We start from the raw sequence: 19,658 nt of genomic DNA, 5'->3' as shown, positions 1-19,658 counted from the left end.
GGCTTTTTCAAGTCACCTAGACCCTTTAGACCTCCTTCCTCATCTGTAAACAAGACAGAGATAGCAATAATACGTATGTTATTTTGTCAGAGAAAATAAGTAGAGTGTTTTAAAATAAGTAAACTCTCGAGGCGCCTGGGTGGCTCAGTCGGTTAAGCATCTGACTCTTGATTTCGGTTCAGGTCATGATCTCGTGGTTTGTGAGATCGAGCCCCACATCAGGCTCTATGCTGATAAGCCTGCTTGAGAGTGTCTCCCTCTCTCTGCCCCTATCCCCCACTCGGGCTCTCTCTCTCTTTCAAAGTAAATAAACTTTAAAGAAATGAGTTAAAGCTCAATAAAATTGAAGCTATTAACTTAAGTCATTATCAGCATGAATCTATAAATGTGTGTGTGTGTGTATAAATACATATATATATGTGTGTGTATATATACAAAAGCTAGTCAATTATTTTTTTCTCTACTGGATATTTGATGTTTAGTGAATGGAGCTAACACTTAACAAACATGCATAAATAAATGTTGGGGGAGTGGGGAAGAGAATACCTATTCTAGCTGCAACAAAGGAATACATAGCAAGATCCCTCACGCAGATACATTTGTATTGATTATAATTCAGTCACTCCCCTCTGCTATTCGGAAGGAGTTTTATACTGTGCAGTAGGTGATAGAACCAATGATTTTCATTGACTCTAAGTTTTACCAAGGCCTATTTATTTCTCTTATGGAATGGCATCATTCTACTAATTATGTTGCTACTGTTGCAACTGTTTGTTGGATTTCTTAGGTCTTTGTTTCGCTGCTGATATTATGAGACCCAATCTGGGTAACAAGAAAGCCTCTGTAAGGTGTTATTTTTGTAACATGTGGACAGGAATAATGTCTTAGCTCCATTGAAAGGACGATAGCAATCCTGCTGAAATAGCGTTCGGAGGCCTGTATATCATGGCTGTCTTCCATAAATACTGGCAGTAGAATAGTCAGGCTGCACTTTTTTAATCTGGCCAGCCTGGGGCAGAATCAGGAGGAAGACATAAAAGTCCTGGCTTTTTAGTCCCTTAAACCTCCGTAGCTGTTTTAACCATAACAGTTAAAGGGTTTTCAGGGAGAGCCATAATGAGGTCACGGTAACTCATTCCAAATGTCATATATGGCAATATGTGGCATGCCACAGAATTAATTTTCTTCTATGGGAGTCATCATTGGTTTTCTTCTCTGCACACTCAAGCTTGGCCAAGTTTTTATCTGAACTGGTAATAGTACCCCTTCTCACTGTCTCGCTAGACCGGAAATGTTTATAATCAACAAGACATTGCCTTCTTCCGAGACCTGTGGACTATAGTTGATAAGTTCCCTCAAGGGCTCACTTTGTTCAAAGAATGGAGATCACTTTTAATCTTCGTGGAGAAGATCAGGTCACCCCTCACTTGTATATTGCTCATTCTTGATATTACCCAGTATCAGGAATTGTCAACAAAAGGGAAAAAAATATAACTGTCGTTAACAGAGACTAAAGAAAAAAAATCTGTCAAAATTTCAAAAACGGACATGAATCATCCCTGAAGGATTAGTTAGGGTGAGTCTTGGGCCAGAAGAAATTGAATGAAAAAGGGAAGGAGGGGGCCCGAAATGTCCATACTTAGGTTAAGGCAAAGACATACAGGAAAAGGTGGGGGGCGGGCGGGTAATCTGTTGTAACTATGAGCTCCAAACAGTCAAATTGAGTAAGAAGAGAAAATTACTATGAAACTTCCTCAGGTATGATTAATGATTGTCAAAAACTTTTCTGGAATAATCCATTGGGCAGATGAACACACGAAGCCATTTTGGAAAATCTGTTACTTTGCAAGCTTCCTTTAGGGAAGCCGGTGCTAATTTGCCAAAGCTGCACATAAAACAATTGCTTACGTAGACATACGGGACATAGTAGGAGCTAAATACGTGTTGAGAGCATAAATATTGAAAGCTTGAGTGATCTTAGATTTTTTTCTTTGTCTTTTGTCATCGTGTGCTTTAGATCACTGACTTCAAGTAAAAGGGTGACACAAAAATAAAGAAAAGCTTGTAAAAAAAAAAAAGGGGGGGGGGAGAAAGTTCCCTCTCCAAGGCAAGAGACCAGAAGTGTGACATCCTTCAGGGAAAGTTTTAACAGAGAGGGTGAAGGCATCGTTAGGTTGGCTTGCCATACACAAACCCAGTAGTGCTGGCCGGAACAAGTTAACATGGGCCACCAGTTGAGTTGAACACTAAGCTTTAAATCCCCTCCGAGTTCCAAAGGGTCTGAAACAGGGAGCCAGAAGGAATTGTTAGAAACAAAGAGTTGAGGCTGACGTGAGAGAAAGAAAGGAACAAGTGAAATAAGATGGGCCAAGCGCAAAGTGGGCAGGAGGGAATGGCTTGGGGCAGCCTCTGTCATTACCGGTGAAAACAAACGAAGAAACAACCTCTAAAAATGTTGATTCAAGTCTGGGGGTCATACTATCTGTGTAATGGAGTCATTTACTCAAACTGCTTTTCAAATGTAGATTAAGACCTTCAATGAAAGGGGTGCCTGGGTGGCTCCGGTGGTTAAGCTTCCGACTCTTGGATTCAGTTCAGGCCATGATCTCATGGTTTGTGAGTTCGAGGCCCACCTTGGGCTCAGCTCTGATGGGCACAGAACTGCAGAGACTGCTTAAGATTCTCTCTCTCCCTCACTCTCTGCCTCCCTCCCTCCCTCTCTCTCTCTCTCTCAAAATAAATAAATAATCTTAAAAAAAAAAGATTCAACAAAGAATAGTTTTCTAGTGGCCTTTTGAAGCACCTGGTTCTCCTTCCTGTATTGAAGTAGAATGTGCAAACACAAGATAGTGAATTATAGTGGATTACAATTCTTACTGCTTCTGGGCTTCCCAGCAGAACTTGGCATTAATGGAGGTGCTTGGGCTAAGACTTGGGATAACATCATCTTCAGGTGTCAATAGGTTCCATGACACATAAAAGAACAGTGGACAATTCTTTGTTGTTGTTGTTGTTGTTGTTGTTTCAAAATAGCAGTGCTAAAGAACAACAAGACAATGTCCAACCAGCTTTTGACACAGTGAATTTTCTGGAATGAAATCAAAGACAAGATTGGGTCTTTCATCTTTTTTTTTGAGGGAATTGCATGTGCTGTGGTTGTTTTACGATGCAATCCAATGCTGAATCTTGAAAAGGGCAAAAGGCATTGTATACCTATTAGGAATACTTTGTTGTTAGGGAAATCTATTGCGAGGCTATTTGAGCATTGATGAATTTCCAGCACAGGAATAACTAATATTTATTGAGGTCTCACTCTAGCTCATGACCTAGCTCACGCTGAGGATTATACATCGATAATGCCATTTATTTATCATAACATCTTTCTGAGTTGGCTGTTATCCTCATTTTACAGATTTGATAGGTGAAATAATTTTCCGAGTTTATACAGGTAGTAAGTACGATACCCTGGATGTATTCCTCTATCAAGATCAGCTTTTTAAAATTTTATTGGTAGACTTTGGTTTTTTTTTTTTTTTTTTTTAGAAAACTGGCAGGTATATAGAAAAGTTGAGCAGAAAATACAGGGTTCCTATATGCTCCCTCCTTCCATTATTACTGTAAGGCATTACGGTAGTACATTTGTTACAATTGATGGAATAATACTGACACACTATTATTAACTAATGTCCAAAGTTTACATTGGGGTTTACTCTTTGTTTTGTATATAGTTCTTTGGGTTTTCACAAATGTATAATTACATGTATCCACCATTACAGTATTATACAGAATGGTTTCACAGCCCTAAAAATACCCTGTGCTCCACCTAATAATTCTTCCCCACCTACTCCCTAACCCCAGTAACCACTCATCTTTGTACTGTTTTCATAGTTTTGCCTTTTCCAGAATGCCGTGTAGTTGAAACCACTCAGGCTATCTATCCCTTAGATATCTTTCATTTTCACTAAAATACGCATTTAAGGTTCTCCACGTCTTTTCGTTGCTGGATCTTATTTCTTTTTAGTGCTGAATAATATTCCAGTATATGGATATATCATAGTTTATTTATTCCATTCAATGGACTGATGGGCACCTTGGTTGCTTCCAAATTTTGGTGGTTTATGAATTGTATTTCAGAATTAACGACATGGCTTTCAGCATTCAAGATTTTTCAGCCTAAGATATGAGGAATTGAACTGACATATGCAGAAAATTAGATGGCCAAATAAAAACATCCAAGTAGTTCTTAAATTTTCAAAAAAAAATATACAGGTTAAAAGTGCACGGAAAATTATCTTTTGATAATGAAAGAAATCTATGTTAAAAGTATTTAATCTCAAGGTATAATACTATAAAAAGTAACAATGAAAATACTTATTTTTTTTCTAGTCATGAAATTAATTGCTAATGAGCATAAGAATCAAGGGTAACATTTACCTCTTTTCCAAGGCATACTTAGATATTAAAGGAGATGTAGCTTGACAAATTTGGGAAATGATGAGGAAATTTGAAGTAGAAGGAAAGGAAGTTATATATACATAAAGTAGTTCATGTTTATAATATCAGAATAATTACAAAAGTCTTCTTTGTGTATGGTATCTTTAATATATTAGAGACTTAGATGCCTTACAAACAGCACCTCTTTTAGGTAATGAGACAAGGATGTTATCTTATTAATTAAAAACAAACTGGTGCATAAGGGAATACATGATTTGTTCTTGGGAAAAAACTTTTTTCTGATGATGCTGCTTCTCATGGAGATCAAAAGCCAAAGCAAACAAACAAAACGAAAACAATCACACAGGCACAACAGGGGAGACTGGAATCCAATGATTTGTAGACAACAGTAGTAGGTCCCTCACAAAATAGCTGGAAATGTTTTTCTATTTTCTACAATAGGAATAACACATTCCCAGTGTTTACAGAAATAAGCAATGTTTATAGAAATAAGAAAAGAACATACAGATGCATATCTCCAATAGAATCAGAAAGATAATAATATTAAACCGAGTCCAAAATATACTCAAAGTATTTTCCTTCACATTCTAGTCAGTCAAAGTGATTATCTGGAGATATCATCCAAATCAAGTTCACACATAATTAGATCAAAATTAGGAAGTAAAGTGATATTTTTTGCACCCATTTCCCCTTTACCAGAAAAATAATGCTCTGTGCTTTGCTCATCACTGTTTTCCTTGTGCCTAGATAAGCGCTTGGCATGAAATCAGCTCTTACTCGACAAGGAATTAATTGATTCCTTCTCTGCTACTACAATTCCTGGGGGCGGGAGGGCGGGGGAAACTATAAGCCAAATCCCAGAATCATGGAAACAGCCTAGTGGATACCCAGCAGCCTGTCCTAAGGCTTCAAATTAGAAGTATCATATAATGTTGCAGAGTATTGGCTTATAAAATCATTGGTAAATATGCAATCTGTCCTGGCTATCACAAATGTGAATAAATGATGTGCAGCCTGCCTAAGCTGGTAAAAAAAAAAAAATAATCCAAAATTATAGACTAATGGATATTGTCCTTGCCGCTCGCTGCTTTCCAAATGCAGATCTTGGCTAAAGCCCATGTGTACATATGATAATCATATGCCCACACAAAAATGACATCCAATTTCTAGTATAAGCACTCACACAGTAGCATCTGTCATTAGAAGAGATAGCGTCAGGGGAGGGGGGAAACACAATGTAACCACACTGGAGTGGATGGGAACCTTTGACCCAGTGTCCTATGGCTGTGTTATCATGCTCTCTCCATTTCTCTCTCTCTCTTACACTCCCTGTCTCTGGGGATCGAGACCAATTCACAGAGTGGTACTGGCTTTGGGGGAAAAAAAATCAATGACCTATTCTCTTGGTCAGAGCATGAAGTGTTGTGAAGGCAGTCAGCACAGCAGGAGATGGAGAGGAAAATGAAATAAAAGGATGCTATATCAAGGGGTGGGGGATATAATTATGCTTGCAGAAAAGTACGTTCAATAAGCAGATTGCTGGGGAGTGGCAGGGATGGGACTGGCTTTTCATAAATATGAAATTGGAATTGGGTTGAAACATTAGGACACTAGAGCTGTTTCTCTGAGTAAGGAAGGCATGATAATAGAGGTTATTTCCATTTCATTGCTACCTGCCATTTGTCAATCACCTAATTATACTTGGTAGAGGGGACTACGGCTAAAGTTCTCCATTGTGTTAAAAGCCTGGGGTGAGGAGCCTAGCTTGCTTTGTTTCATATTGTTTGTTGTTCGTTTGTTTTTGATGTGAAACTGGTTTTCAGGAAACTGAGGATGAAAGGGGAAGGAAAGAAGGAGAGGAGGGAGGAAAGAAGGAAGGGGAGGAAGAAGGTGGGAAGGAAGGAAGGAAGCAAGGAAGGAAGGAAGGAAAGAGGCAAGGAAGGAAGGAGGGAGGGCAAGGGAAGGCAAGGGAGGAAAGGAAGACAGGAAGAAGAGGGAGAAGGAAAGAAGAACAAGGAGAAAGAAGAAAGCAAGGGAATGACCAGAACAGGCTATTCATGTCTGTGAAGAAAGGTACATCTGGTCCGGCGGGAGCTTTGGGAACTTGGCCACTCCCCTTTAGTCATTACAGAAAGAGACCTGCCAAGATGAGAAATTGCCACAGGAGGGGTTGGATATTAGGATTAATTGTCTTGAACCAGAGCAGTGGAGCAGGTATGCAAGGCGAGGTGGAGATAATGACGCCAATGAGCAGCCCTCCTGCCTTTTTTTTTTTTCCTTTTTCCTAAAGAAAAGTAAAAATTTAAGTAATGGCTCCAACATTCTCACCGCAAGTGACAAGTTTCAGAAATGTTAAGACAAGATCCTGGCTTTTCAGTTTGTTACTAATTTGTATTAAAAGAAGTCACCTCCGTGAACAGTCTGAAATGTCCATAAATTAATTGTGGGCCATGTTTCCTTTTTCTTTTTCTTTCTTTCTTTCTTTTTTTTCCCCCTTGGCCTCTACCGAGTTGGTTTAATGTTCTGGTATTTATATTGACCACTGACCTATTCCTTTTCAAATTTAGATTCCTTTAAATTATTCTAACCAACAGTTTCAGGAAATTACTTATGGACCAAGAGATACTTAACAGTTATTGATATTAAGGCTAGGGGATGATCCTGGATGTGTTCGTCTGTAAAATGTTACTCCGTTGAAAGTCATTAATTTACAAATGATACACTGCTCCCTTGGAACTGAACTGAAAAACAAAGGGTTTCAGGTGACGCGCGTGTTTTGTTGCGGCATCTACTTTTACAAAGGGTAATTGCAAAATCCTCTGTAGCCATTGTCTTAATGTGTGGCTGTCCCCCAGATCCCTTTGCTCCTTTTCCTGATTTTTCTCTTCTGGAGTCGAGAGTCATAGTTGAGATGGTCAAGTCACCCTTGTGCTGTTTTCCGTCTATTTTATTCACGTTATTTGTGGACAACCTGGATACTTCACAATCAGATTGGCGGTCGATTTTCTTCTTCGCATGAACTATCAGCAATGTCTTCCAATTCAGTGCATACTGATAATTCATCTCTGGAAGTCTAGCAGAAATGAAATATTTGCTGATGGCACTCCTTGTCTACCTGTATGAGTTTTCTACTGCTGCTGTCAGAAAATACCACACTTAGTGGCTTCAAACGAAGCAAGTTTGTTATCCGGCAGTTCTGATGAACAGAAGTCTAAAACAATTTGGCAGTGCTCTGTCTTTCTGAAGGTCCTGGGGGAGAAGCCACTCCCTGCTTCTTCCACCTTCTGGAGCTGACCCTCATTCCCTGACTCGTGCCCTACACCACTCAGACTTCTGCTTTCATCATCATACCTTCTCCTCTCTGACCCTCCTGTCTCCACGCATAATGATCCTTGTGGTGATATTGGGCCCACACAAATAACTCAAGATAATATCATCCAAAAATATTTAATTAACTATTTTTTTTAAATTTTTGTGTTTTAAGTTTATTTATTTATTTTGAGAAAGATAGAGAGAGAGAGAGAGGTAAGGAGAGAGAGACAAGGAGAGAGACATCTGAGTAGGCTCTGTGCGGACACAGGAGAGCCCTATGCAGGGCTTGAACTCACAAAACGTGAGATGATGACCTGAGCCGAAATCAGGAGTCAGGCACTTAACCAACTCAGCCACCCAAGTACCCCCACCCCCCACCAAAAGATTTAATTTAATCGTCTCTGCGAAATCTCTTTTGCCATGTACCACATTCACAGGTTAGCACTTAGACACCTGTGGAGGGCCACTATTCCGTCTAGCATAGCACTCAAAATTAAAATAAATAAAGGAATTCATTCTTCTTATTTTAGCACATCTGTTAAAAGAGAAAGAGAGAGAGACTTTGCTTTCTTTGAAGTGCACATGAAAACATAGTTTAGTTTTGGTTGAGTGTGTTAAAAATAGGAATGTGACTTTTTAAAGACATAACTTTTAGTACATCAGAAGCCATTCGTTCACCGCCTCTGATGTACCCTGAGGAGCTCAGGATTGGGACTAGGACTGGTTTGCTCACCAGGAGTCTTTGTGGCTTCCTAGGGCTTTGATTTTCTAAGCTTATATTAGCACTTATTAACATTTAAATATATGCAAGGGAAAACACACTTTATCTTTTTCTATGTGCTCTCTAAGGAACTGACTTTCTATTGCCGTATTTCTAGTGTTTAATGCAGTAGCTGTCATACAGTAGATTTGCAGCCAGTGTTTTCATTAATACGTTAATGAGTTAATCATTGGTATCTTGGCTCATTTCCCTTATGGTCATCCCAAAATTCGTTTTTTTTATGATTGGGTGAAGAGAAAGATGGCAAGGCTTTAAAATTATTGGTGTCCTTTGATGGGTCCCTGGAGTGGGAGAGTCCTGGGGATGAAGGAGCCCAGACTTTGTTAAAGGGATCTCTGGTGAGTGGCAACTCCCTGAAGCAGGTGGGCATTGCCAGTTGGTGGCCCCATTCGCAAGAGAAGCTCAGTGAGTACCTGGGATTGGTACTCAAGAAAAAGGAGCCTCCAAAATCAGGGTGGCAACCAAATAAGATTGGGCTCTTGCTTCCATGTAGAGCAGGACACTGAATGGGGAAGCAAGGCTGGGGCTCAGCAGAATCGATGGAAACATTACGGGGAGGGAAAGGGAAGATGATATCTCAGTAAGCGCCAGGTGGCAACAGGGATCTTATATCATCTCTGGAGGGCCTGGAGGTCAAGGTAGGGTTGAGTCTGTAGGTTGAATTACTACAAAACATTGAGATCAACTGCGGAAGGCAGAAGTTGACATGACCATTTGGGAAGTATTTTTAAATTGCAACAATGACCCTCAAAGAACGTATGCCTTCACCTCTTTGGAAAAGGTAATTTAGCAATGGAATAACCTCAAAACAACTGACGAAGCCTGCTGGGTACTCATGCTATCATCAGTGGACAGATGGTCACAGTCCAAGGGCTGGATGTGAGTACACATTCAATTCTCCCAGAACCTTTGTTTCCCAGCGGTTGTTGGAAGGAGTGATTTGCGTATATCCTCAAAGTCTCTTTCCTGGATCTTAAGTCACTGTTTCTTTAAACAGACAACGTGGGTTTGTGTTGTGCCCAACAGACAGCAGAGGCCCTGTCTAATTTGGAAAAGTGCAGGCGTCCTTGTCGAAGCCAGGAGAAGCACCAATCGGATTCTCCGTCAGAGCCTGACCCTGTCAATCAGAGTGGCCTGTGGTCACAATTTTCTGGGAAACGTGGAAAATCAGCATCTACGGTAAATCTGCTGCCTGCCTTGTCTACATATCATCTACATTTTAGTTAAAATTTGGGTTCCAGTCTTCTATTGCTTTTGTGTCTTTAAACTTTGATTAACAACACCTCGTTGAAAAGTAGCCAATCTGACTATGGCTGAAAAATCCCTCTAAAGGACCATGATTTTTAAGTTTTAATCTTTTGGAGGGTTTTTTTTTTTTTGAGTAAAAATTGTTGCAGTAAATCAACACCTCATAATCCTCAAAAGACTTCCCATGTGCAAGAACAATATTGAGACGATGACAGGCATGGAGACACAGTCCTAGCCTCAAGGGTCTCTCGATATTGCTGGAAAGACAGTCACGTTTTTAAATACACTGCTAGGGTTTGACAAGAAGAGAAATCCTGGGGACCGAGGGAGGAGAGGACATTTTCTAGTCATATGTTGTGCACGGGCGGAGGTGTGGAGGGTAGAGAAGACAGGATCCCTTTAGATATAGACGAGCAGCCTGGCGCGGTTATAGCCAGGAATGCCAGCCAGCAGGAAGCATCATGGAAGACTGGGAAGGTAGGTTGGGATCAGATCGCAAAGGGCTTAGAGTGTCTTGGGGCTGGAGGAGATAAGGCTAAGTGAAAAATGAACCTGAGGATAAACTAGAGGATGAGGAACTATTGATGTCCTGTGACTCCTGCCTTATTGGCCCTGGCAGGGCACTTTCTCTTGGAAGTGGACACACACTCATTGTTTTACGATAGGTGATGCCCGCGGCTGTTGAACAGACTCTTAGGATCAGACAACTCCTCAGAATATCAAATAATCCAATTCACTCTACTATGATTCAGACCACTATCTCTATGGTGTCCTGACTAAAGAGTCAGCCAGCTCTTGTCAGAACAGATGTACCTCATAATATGCCCTAAGTCAATGGTCTGATGATGGCCAAGTTCTCCCGAATGTTGAACTAAATCTGCCTGGGTAGAGTTTCCCTACCGGGCCTCAGTCTGGTTTTCTGAGATCACATGAATAGTTCTCAAGTTTCGTGGATCTGAAATTATTTTTACAAAACCAGCAGTCCCTTGGATGTATTCTCTCTTCCATGCCAGTGCTCACAGGACGTGATCCCTTTTTATCTTCCATCAAGTTCCTTTTTTCTTTTTTTTTTCTTTTTATTTTTTTTTTTACATTTATTTTTGAGAGAGTGAGACAGAGCATGAGCAGGGGAGGGGCAGAGAGAGAGGGGGAACACAGAATCCGAAGCAGGCTCCAGGCTCCGAGCTGTCAGCGCAGAGCCCGGTGTGGGGCTTGAACTCACAGACTGCGAGATCATGACGTGAAGTTGGTTGCTTAACCGACTGAGCCACCCAGGCTTCCCATAAGGTTTCTTTTTTCTTAAAGAATGGACCCTAGAAATGAAAATGTGTGTATATCTAGTTGTGCCCTGATGAGAGAGAGTAGAAGGTAAGTAATTCTCCCTGTCCTCTGCCCCCCGGTGATATGTATTTCTATAAGAACCCACATGCTATGAATGATTGAGCCAACACCCTAGGAAAAGCCTCAAATCACTCACTTACAAGTATGACTATCTTTAAATTGAGTGCCAGGAAGGCCATATAACTGGGCTAAACTCATGCACATAGCAAATGATGGAGTAAAAATTGAAATCCAAGCCAGACGCACTTCAAGGTCTACCTCTTTTCATTATGCCATGATGTCTTTCATTAGCCTGCCACCGTACCTTGGCAGGCCTCTATGAAATGAATGTGGGCACATCTAAGAGTGAACTGTTCAACTACAAATATAAAGGGATAATCAAAGCCTCTCAATCTAATTCAGCTTCTTACTATAGCATGAATTGTAAATAGTCCTAGGACATAAGCAGTCTTGGTATATGAAATACACTAATGGTTTTCAGAATGTGATAATGTCCAGAAAAGCACTGGGCTTCAACAGATTGAAAAGTTGTAAGAGGAAATGGGGCAATGGGAGGCCCTTGCCAATTAAGGCACTAAAGTGGTTTAATTTTCATTTCCAGAAGTATCTAGAAAATGTGCGAGTTGTTGTCCCAGACAAGTTTCCTTGAACTACAATGGTCTCAAGTAGTGACTGGTGTCTTTTGACAAGGCCAGCGTGACTCCCAATAGACTTTGTGGGGTCCTTCAACATCCTGCCAGCCGTGTGCATTTTGTTCTTGTAAATTTGACCTTAGAAGCTACTGTTAGCATATAAGGAGATGACAGTCTCCCTATTCAGTAGTGATAGAAGTGATATAAACTTATTTCTTAATATGCTAAGAAAAATTTTAATAATATAAAATCATGTTGGCATTGGCATGAGAGAGCAAAGGCATCACCAGTGTTATAAGCAAATTACGGGAACCTTCGATGGAACATATTTATTTAAGACATTTTGGAAAATATCCTTTGATCTGTGACCAATCCAAACCTTTGGGTAATGAGTCATCCTACAATGCATGCTACTCAGCCAGAAAGCATTTTTCTTATCTACTAGACCAAACTAGTAAATTTGTCTTTTTTTAACTTCTACTTACAATTTCAGAAAACACTATTTTCCATATTTTCAATATTGCACATATCTATTGTTGCAGCCTATATGTTAGTGAATATCTGCGACCACAATAATTTCCATGGATTCATTTTGGCCTCAGAGCATTAACATAATTGATTATAGCAGGAGAAAACTTCGTATTAGATAACATGATCCTGTATTGTGTCTGGGAATTCTAACATTCGGCTGACTATTGCCAGGGATACAAAATTCCATTTCAAAATAAATTTTAGAGAATTAAAAAAAAATAGCATATGATTTCTATGGTCATTTTAACTGTCACTTTGAGAACTATGCCCTGGGGCGCCCAGGGTGGCCCATCGGTTAAGTATCTCCACTCTTGATTTCAGCTCTGGTCATGGTCTCAGGATTCTTTTTTTTTTTTTTTTAACTTTTTAAAAATCTTTATTTATTTTTGAGAAAGAGACAGAGACAGAGCGTGAACAGGTGAGGGACACACAGAGAGGGAGACACAGAACCTGAGGTGGGCTCCAGGCTCTGAGCTGTCAGCACAGAGCATGATGCGGGGCTCAAACTCACAAACCGGGAGATCATGACTGAGCCGAAGTAGGACGCTTAACCAACTGAGCCACTTAGGTGCCCCATGGTCTCAGGATTCTTGAGTTTGAGCCCCACATGGGATTCTCTGTCTCCCTCTCTTCCTGCCTCTCTCTCTCTCTCTCTCTCAAAACAAATAAATAAACTTTAAAAAATTAAGAAAAAAAATAAAACTAATGCCTGAAAAACATGGTGAGTCTTTGGGCTAAGTCAATATAAGGAAACTTGAGAGTCAGGAATTTTGCTACGTTGGATATAATTCTTACTTAATTTTTAGCCAGTGTATAAAAAAAAATGAAATTCTAACATAGGCTTTTTTTTAATTTTGTATTTTAAAGATTTGTTTAATGTTTTTAATTTATTTTGAGAGAGACTGTGTGAGTAGTGGGGTGCAAAGAGAGAGAGAGAGAGAGAGAGAGAGAGAATCTCAAGCAGGCTCTATGCTGTCAGCACAGAGCCCAGGGAACCATGAGATCATGACCTGAGCCGAAATCAAGAGTTGGATGCTTTAGCCACTCAGGTGCCCCTCTTTTTTGTATTTTAGATATAATATTTACTTCTAATAAATGCAAGCATTGTTTAATTAATTGATAATTGGGCATTCGAGGTGGTGGTGTCTCATTGCTGTTTTTCATTGGTGGTAGGTTGATAATCAATGGCATTTTTATGTCATGCAAATACAGCGGGATAAGTGAGGGACAGAAGTGCTGACTCCATTGTGAGCAAGGTGGCTTTGCAAATTGAGACAGTCTGGAATGCTTTTCTCCTTATGTATTTCAACTAGATCTGAATATTACCATTCACTCTCATGAGAGGTATGTTTTTGTGTGTTTCTAACAGTTAGTGAGTGTGACTTGAAAGAATAATGAGGTGTATACTTAGGTTCTTCTGGTGAAGGACCTAGAAAGAGGTGCCATTAGAGGTCTACCACCATGGGACATTATTAACATTAGGAAAATGTATGGTTCATATAGTGTCTTTGCAGCAAAAACTCAATCTGGGGAAGGGCATATAGCAAAATGTTTGCCTTGGAAATAGAGAACAGCTAATGTGTGTGCTACCTGCAGGGACCATCTAGAAAGAAAGGTAGCCAGGGGCGGATCCTGGCCCTTGCTTCTAAATAATCACATGAGTCCAAATGGACTCAGTTTTGACCCTGAAAACACCCCTGCCATACAATAAGGACAACCTTCAGATGAATATTGAACCTTCAATAATAGTATTAGGGATCCTGGAGGGATACATTGTTCAAGAGTAGATGTTTCAGACAAAGGAAAGAATAAGGGAGGGTATCTATGTGGTTTTGTTTAGTTCACCAGAGTGACCCAACCCTCAAATACGCCTGAGTAGTGCTAGGAGAGTTTTGACCTTGGAATATAGTGTCTACTAACACCCTCTGACACCAATGTTTTTTTTTTTTAAACATTAACTGGCTTATCAGAGAAAGAGAAGGATCTGCCATTTGTGACTCATAATTTCCATAAAAGACACTCTGTCTATCCATATCAGCCTTGCTGAACTGTTTCTCATTTTCTGGATTTCTCAGGATATGTCTCTCTCCTGTATCTTTACATATAGCCATTTCCAGAATATCTGTCCCTAAATTCTGCCTGACCAGCTTTTAATGGTCCATCAAGATTTTGCTCAAATATCACCCGCTGTATGCTGCTGTCCCAGACCTTCTGAAAAAGAAACACCCTCCTTTGTTCCTCTCTCTCAGCACCTATGCCATCACTTTCCTAACTATAGTTATTTCCTTATACGCATATTCTCACCTGATATCATGAGTAGATAAACCATATGGTAATATTTTCCATCCTTAGAGCCTAAGCTTGTAGTTGCCATTGCCATTTGGTAAATGCTTACAAAGAAATAAATGCACATGTCCCTTAACACGGGTCACCTTCACTGTATTAGAACACGAGGAAAATTGGGCTTTGAAGTAGCCACACACTTAGATGTCTTAAGGTGATAATGATAAACTCCCTTCCTTCCTTCTTCCCTCCCTCCCACCCTCCCTCTTTTCCTTCATACCTCCCTCCTTTCCTTCCTTCCTTCCTTCCTTCCTTCCTTCCTTCCTTCCTTCCTTCCCTCTTTCCTTCCTTCCTAGTAATTTGTTTTCCAAATCTTAATCGGATGGTTATTCTGCATCAGGCATTGTGTCAGAGAGTGAGTATAAAAGGGACTTAAAAGTGGTGCCTTAGAGGGGCGCCTGGGCAGCTCAGTGAGCAGACAACTTCGGCTCAGGTTACGATATCACAGTTCGTAAGTTCGAGCCCCGCGTCGGGCTCTGTGCTGACACCTCAGAGCCTGGAGCCTGCTTCTGATTCTGTGTCTCCCTCTCTCTCTCTACTCCTCCCCTGCTCACACTCTGTCTCTCTCTCAAAAATAAGTAAAGATTAAACAAAAATTAAAAATGGTGTCTGAGAGCAACCACAATCTAGTAGGATTGGCCTGAGATACAAAGAGATAATCGGAAGATGCTGTAGTAATTTCAGAAGGTATTGAAGAGTATAGAGGATGGGAAGATAGCCTGGCACACAATAGAGGTGATACACCATTAGATATCATGGAGAACATGGTGGACATGACATGTGCAATGTACTCCAGAAGGTGAGTAAGCATATATTAGAATAAAACAAGGAAAAAAGAACAACCGGCAGCTAGCAAAGAGAAAAAACAGGAAGACGTAAACAAATAATCAAAAAGTATTGTGCGTATGCACAGGAAAATATAAGTTGTTCATTGTGTTACAATATAAGCAGTGAGTCATGGAGTAATAAACTATAATGCTGGCAATGTCGAAAGGAACAACATTGTGAAGAATATGCTATGCCATCTTGCAGGCTTTTATTTATTTCTTCCATCAATAACTTCTAAGCAAGGACTCAACATAGTAAATTTGTGTTTGCTCGGTGAACGGTTAACTTGGTGTGTAGGCCAGAAGCAGTTATAACCATTCATAAGAGAAATGGGGGTGTACAGTAGAATGGAAGAATTAGGAATTACAATCCAGATTAAAAGCATTCAGAACATAAATGTTTGAAGACCGGTTGTTTTATTAGATGGAAGGAAAGAGAGAGAACAATCCATGATGATCTCTAGTGGTACAGCTTGGATGGCAGTAGATTTTGGTGGCGCCATAATTAAGTTAGGAAAAGAAGCAAGGGCTGATTTTGAGAATGTGAGATGTTAAACTGGGCGTGCTGAAGTTGAGTGTCTGTGGTCTGTCGAAACGGAGAAATCTAGAATCAGGGAGATGTATGGGTCTGCTGATGAGGGGAACGGTTTAGACTACAGTGACAGGTGTGAGGGGAATCGGCATCTTTATGGTAACCAGACCTTTGAGGGTGGATAGAATTAGCTAAATAAATGCAGGACTGAGAAGAGCAATTGAATAAACCAATTATAGAGGATACCAACATTTCAAGCTGATACATAAGGAAGGAATGGAGAAAGTTTGGTCAACGTTTCAAACGCTACAAGGAGAAATCCAAGAGGTCCAGAAGGTTAATTTAAAAAATATATTCATTACATTTGGCAATTTACTATAATGTAAGGTTCAAGAGAGTTGAGATATTAGGCTTCTGAACTTTTTTTTTTTCTCATTGTGGTATCCCAAGTTAGTATCTAGAAAAATGCCAGGCAGGTAGTCACCTCTCAGGATGTTAGGAAGTCACTTATAGCCTTAGGGGTGAGAATTTCAATACAACAATGAGGTCAAATGCCAAGATGAGTCTGAAAGAAAAATATATGATGAAGCATTCACGACCCTAGCAGTATAGACTCTTCTTCCAAGAATTTTAGAAGGTAATTGGAAGAGAGAGAAGAACATCGAGGGGACATGAAATGAAGCAAATGTTTTTATTTTAAGGAGGGGGGACTTGGAATTACAGTAGTCCCCCCTTTCCTGTGAAAGATAAGTTCCAAGGTCCCCAGCGGATGGCTGAAGCCAACGATAGCACCAAAACCCGTATATTTTCCCTATACATCCACACCTATGATACAGTTTAATTTATAAAGTAGGTGCAGTAAGAAATTAGCAACAATCAACTAATAATAAAAGGGGACGATTATAACAATACACTGTAACAAAATTTATGTGAGTGTGGTCTCTCCCTCTCTCAAAATATCTTATTATACTGTACTCATCCTTCTTCTAATGACATAATAAAATGTCCACTTCATCTCATGAAGTGAATGATGAAGTGAAGTGAATGCCATGGCATTGAGACGTAGCATTAGGCTCCCACTGGCCTGCCGGATATACGTCAGAAGGAGCATCTGCTTCCAGACCATGGTTGACCCCGGGTAACTGCAACCACAGAGAGTAAAACCGTGGATACGAGGGCACCATCGTATTTATAGACAGATAAGTCAGAGAGTCTGGAGGAAGGGAGCCTATGTACAAAAGCACAGTCCCAGAAGAATAGGCAGAGAATAAAATCAAGGTCTCAAATAAGTGAATTTTTAGCAGGGAGGGAAGACTACCTCATCATTTGAGAAATCGGAAGGGAAGGACACGATAAAGGGTAAATGTGTTGGTGGAAGAATGCTGTGCAACGTTGAGGACTCTTTTGAGGGCCTCTCTCTTTTCAACGATCAGGCTGAGAAAAAGGGGAATAAAGTCAAGGACAGTGCGTGAGAGTCGTCACGCTTCATGGTAGACTTTGAAGGAGGTGACCAACAAATGGGACTATTAGCGAGGCGAACCAATGTCAGAAGCCATATACATTTATTTGGTTCCAAGCTGCAAAGTGCATGATTTGCTTTAATGACCCAGTGCATTCCAGGTAAAGTGCATAAAGGCATATTTTAAGAGCGTTTTTTATTGGAGGTTTGGCTGGTTGCATTGGACATAAAGAAAGGGATAGACAGAGATAGAGCATTCTCAGCAGCTATGTGGACCACACAAGGAAGAATAAAAATAGAGGCAAAACATGCTGAGGCCAATAAGAACAATTAGTGGAAATGAGGTTATAAGAAAAATGACATCCATCCCTCGTCATGCAATTGGCCATTGAAATTTAAAGGTCTGAGATGAATCTGCTGTAGGAGATGACAAATTTTGCAGTGTGGCTTCGGTAGTGGAACAGAGGGGGTGTGAAGTCAAATGGTGACTGATGTATGTGGAGTTAGCCAGCCCAACTCAAAAAAAGAGAGAGAGACCAATGATAAGTGCATTGCATAGACATTTTTGCTAATTTGGTGGATTACTGAATACAACCCATTTGAAAGAAGACAGCAGAGAGTGTGAAAAGAGGGCTAAGCCCGAGGGAAAACCAAAATACCTTTCTCCAGCAGACCGGAAGTGAGTTTCTAGCTCTTTGTGTCTACACACGTGGATAAAAACATTAGCAATTGGGTCTGAGTAGCATAAGCCATCACCTGGAGAGCACTTGCCTCTAAGTAGAATTGAATCCCCCCCAACCACCCTCCCTACAAAAGAGATCACATAACCTCGTTAAGTAACCCTCATGTTCATTTTTAGACCCTGGGCATGCACAGGTGGATTTAAGAAAATGGTGCCTTTTTCCATGACGATATTATCTAACCTCTAGAGTCCTCAATACTTTTGCATGATGACAGGAGCCTTCCTTGTTCCCCTCAGTTTTATCTTTCTGAGGCAATTTATATGGAACAGCCTCTTAGCGTTAGGAATCCTTCCAGGTTTCTTGAGGCACTGAGGTCTATGAAGCATTCAAAATTAGTCTGTGATGGGAGCTATTTTAACCCCGTAAGATATGCCCTCAAGTTTTCCTCCTCATTTTTTCCCTTTAAAAAACACTGGCCATAAAAATGTTTAATTGGCCGGAAGTCTCTCTAGAGGCACGGTGTTTCATTAACTCAAGGAGACATCAGAGACATTTTAAGAGATAAATCTGACCTGACGAACGCCAACATTTTGTAAGATTAGAAGCCTAGCCTATAAAAGCAGTTTGCCAGGACATACATTTATAGCTTTTTTCTTGATGGACTTCTATCTTCTCCTTCTATGGGTTAAGTCTTTTCCTACCCTCATAGGAGCAACATGAAAAATGTAAAGAATGAAAAGTGAAGAGGGATCCTATCCCACGTTTCTGAGAAATCCGTTGAAGGAGTTGTTGAACTTGCCATTTTAGCTTATGGATGCCCTGAAATCTAACACTGTCTTTAATGTCAGCAGCATGTGAGGGTTCCTGTAGAAAGGTGACCAAAAGGACTCTCCTGGCTCAGGTGCCCTTTGTCTCAGAGGAAGGTGATCCACAGCATCTGGAGATGATGGAACGCATGATTAACATTACCACAGAGAATGATTAATATCTTCTTAAAGCACCTACTTCCAGATTATCCATCATTTCATTAGAGTAAAAAAAAGTTCCCTGTGAAAAGGGGCTGGCCCTCTGAACCATGAATAACTCACCCACCCCTTGACATGTTTACTAATTGAGTAGCAGAGCGGGCTTAATACTTTAATATATTTATACTAAGCAAATTATGACTTTTTTTTCCAATACTCAGGGTGAGTTCAGGATTGTAGAGAAATAACAAAGTGCTTTTGTTTGGCAATTAAAGGTCATTTTATGATTAATACTAAACTTAACCCTTATTCTTGACAGAAAGCATTAATTTTTTTGTCATAAACCATTGACCAGATTTCTTCTGAGGGATTTTTGCTATGCAATATTGGTTAATTTGCACTGTAGATGTGACATTTAAAAGATTCCTCATTAACCAGGGCCTTTGAAAGCATCTAGTTTTAGCGTGGGTCTTGAGTCCATGAATTTATTTAGTGTTTTACTTAGAGAGAGATTATGTATTCAGGAGAAGAAAGTGCAAGGATGATGTC

The sequence above is a fragment of the Lynx rufus genome, unplaced genomic scaffold (genome assembly GCF_022079265.1).
Source record: "Lynx rufus isolate CCGP_SWC_20201006 ecotype Redwood Valley unplaced genomic scaffold, mLynRuf1.p SCAF_21, whole genome shotgun sequence".
NCBI lineage: Eukaryota > Metazoa > Chordata > Mammalia > Carnivora > Felidae > Lynx > Lynx rufus.
The sequence above is the reverse complement of the archived record's forward strand: the minus strand, read 5'-3'. Positions refer to the sequence as shown.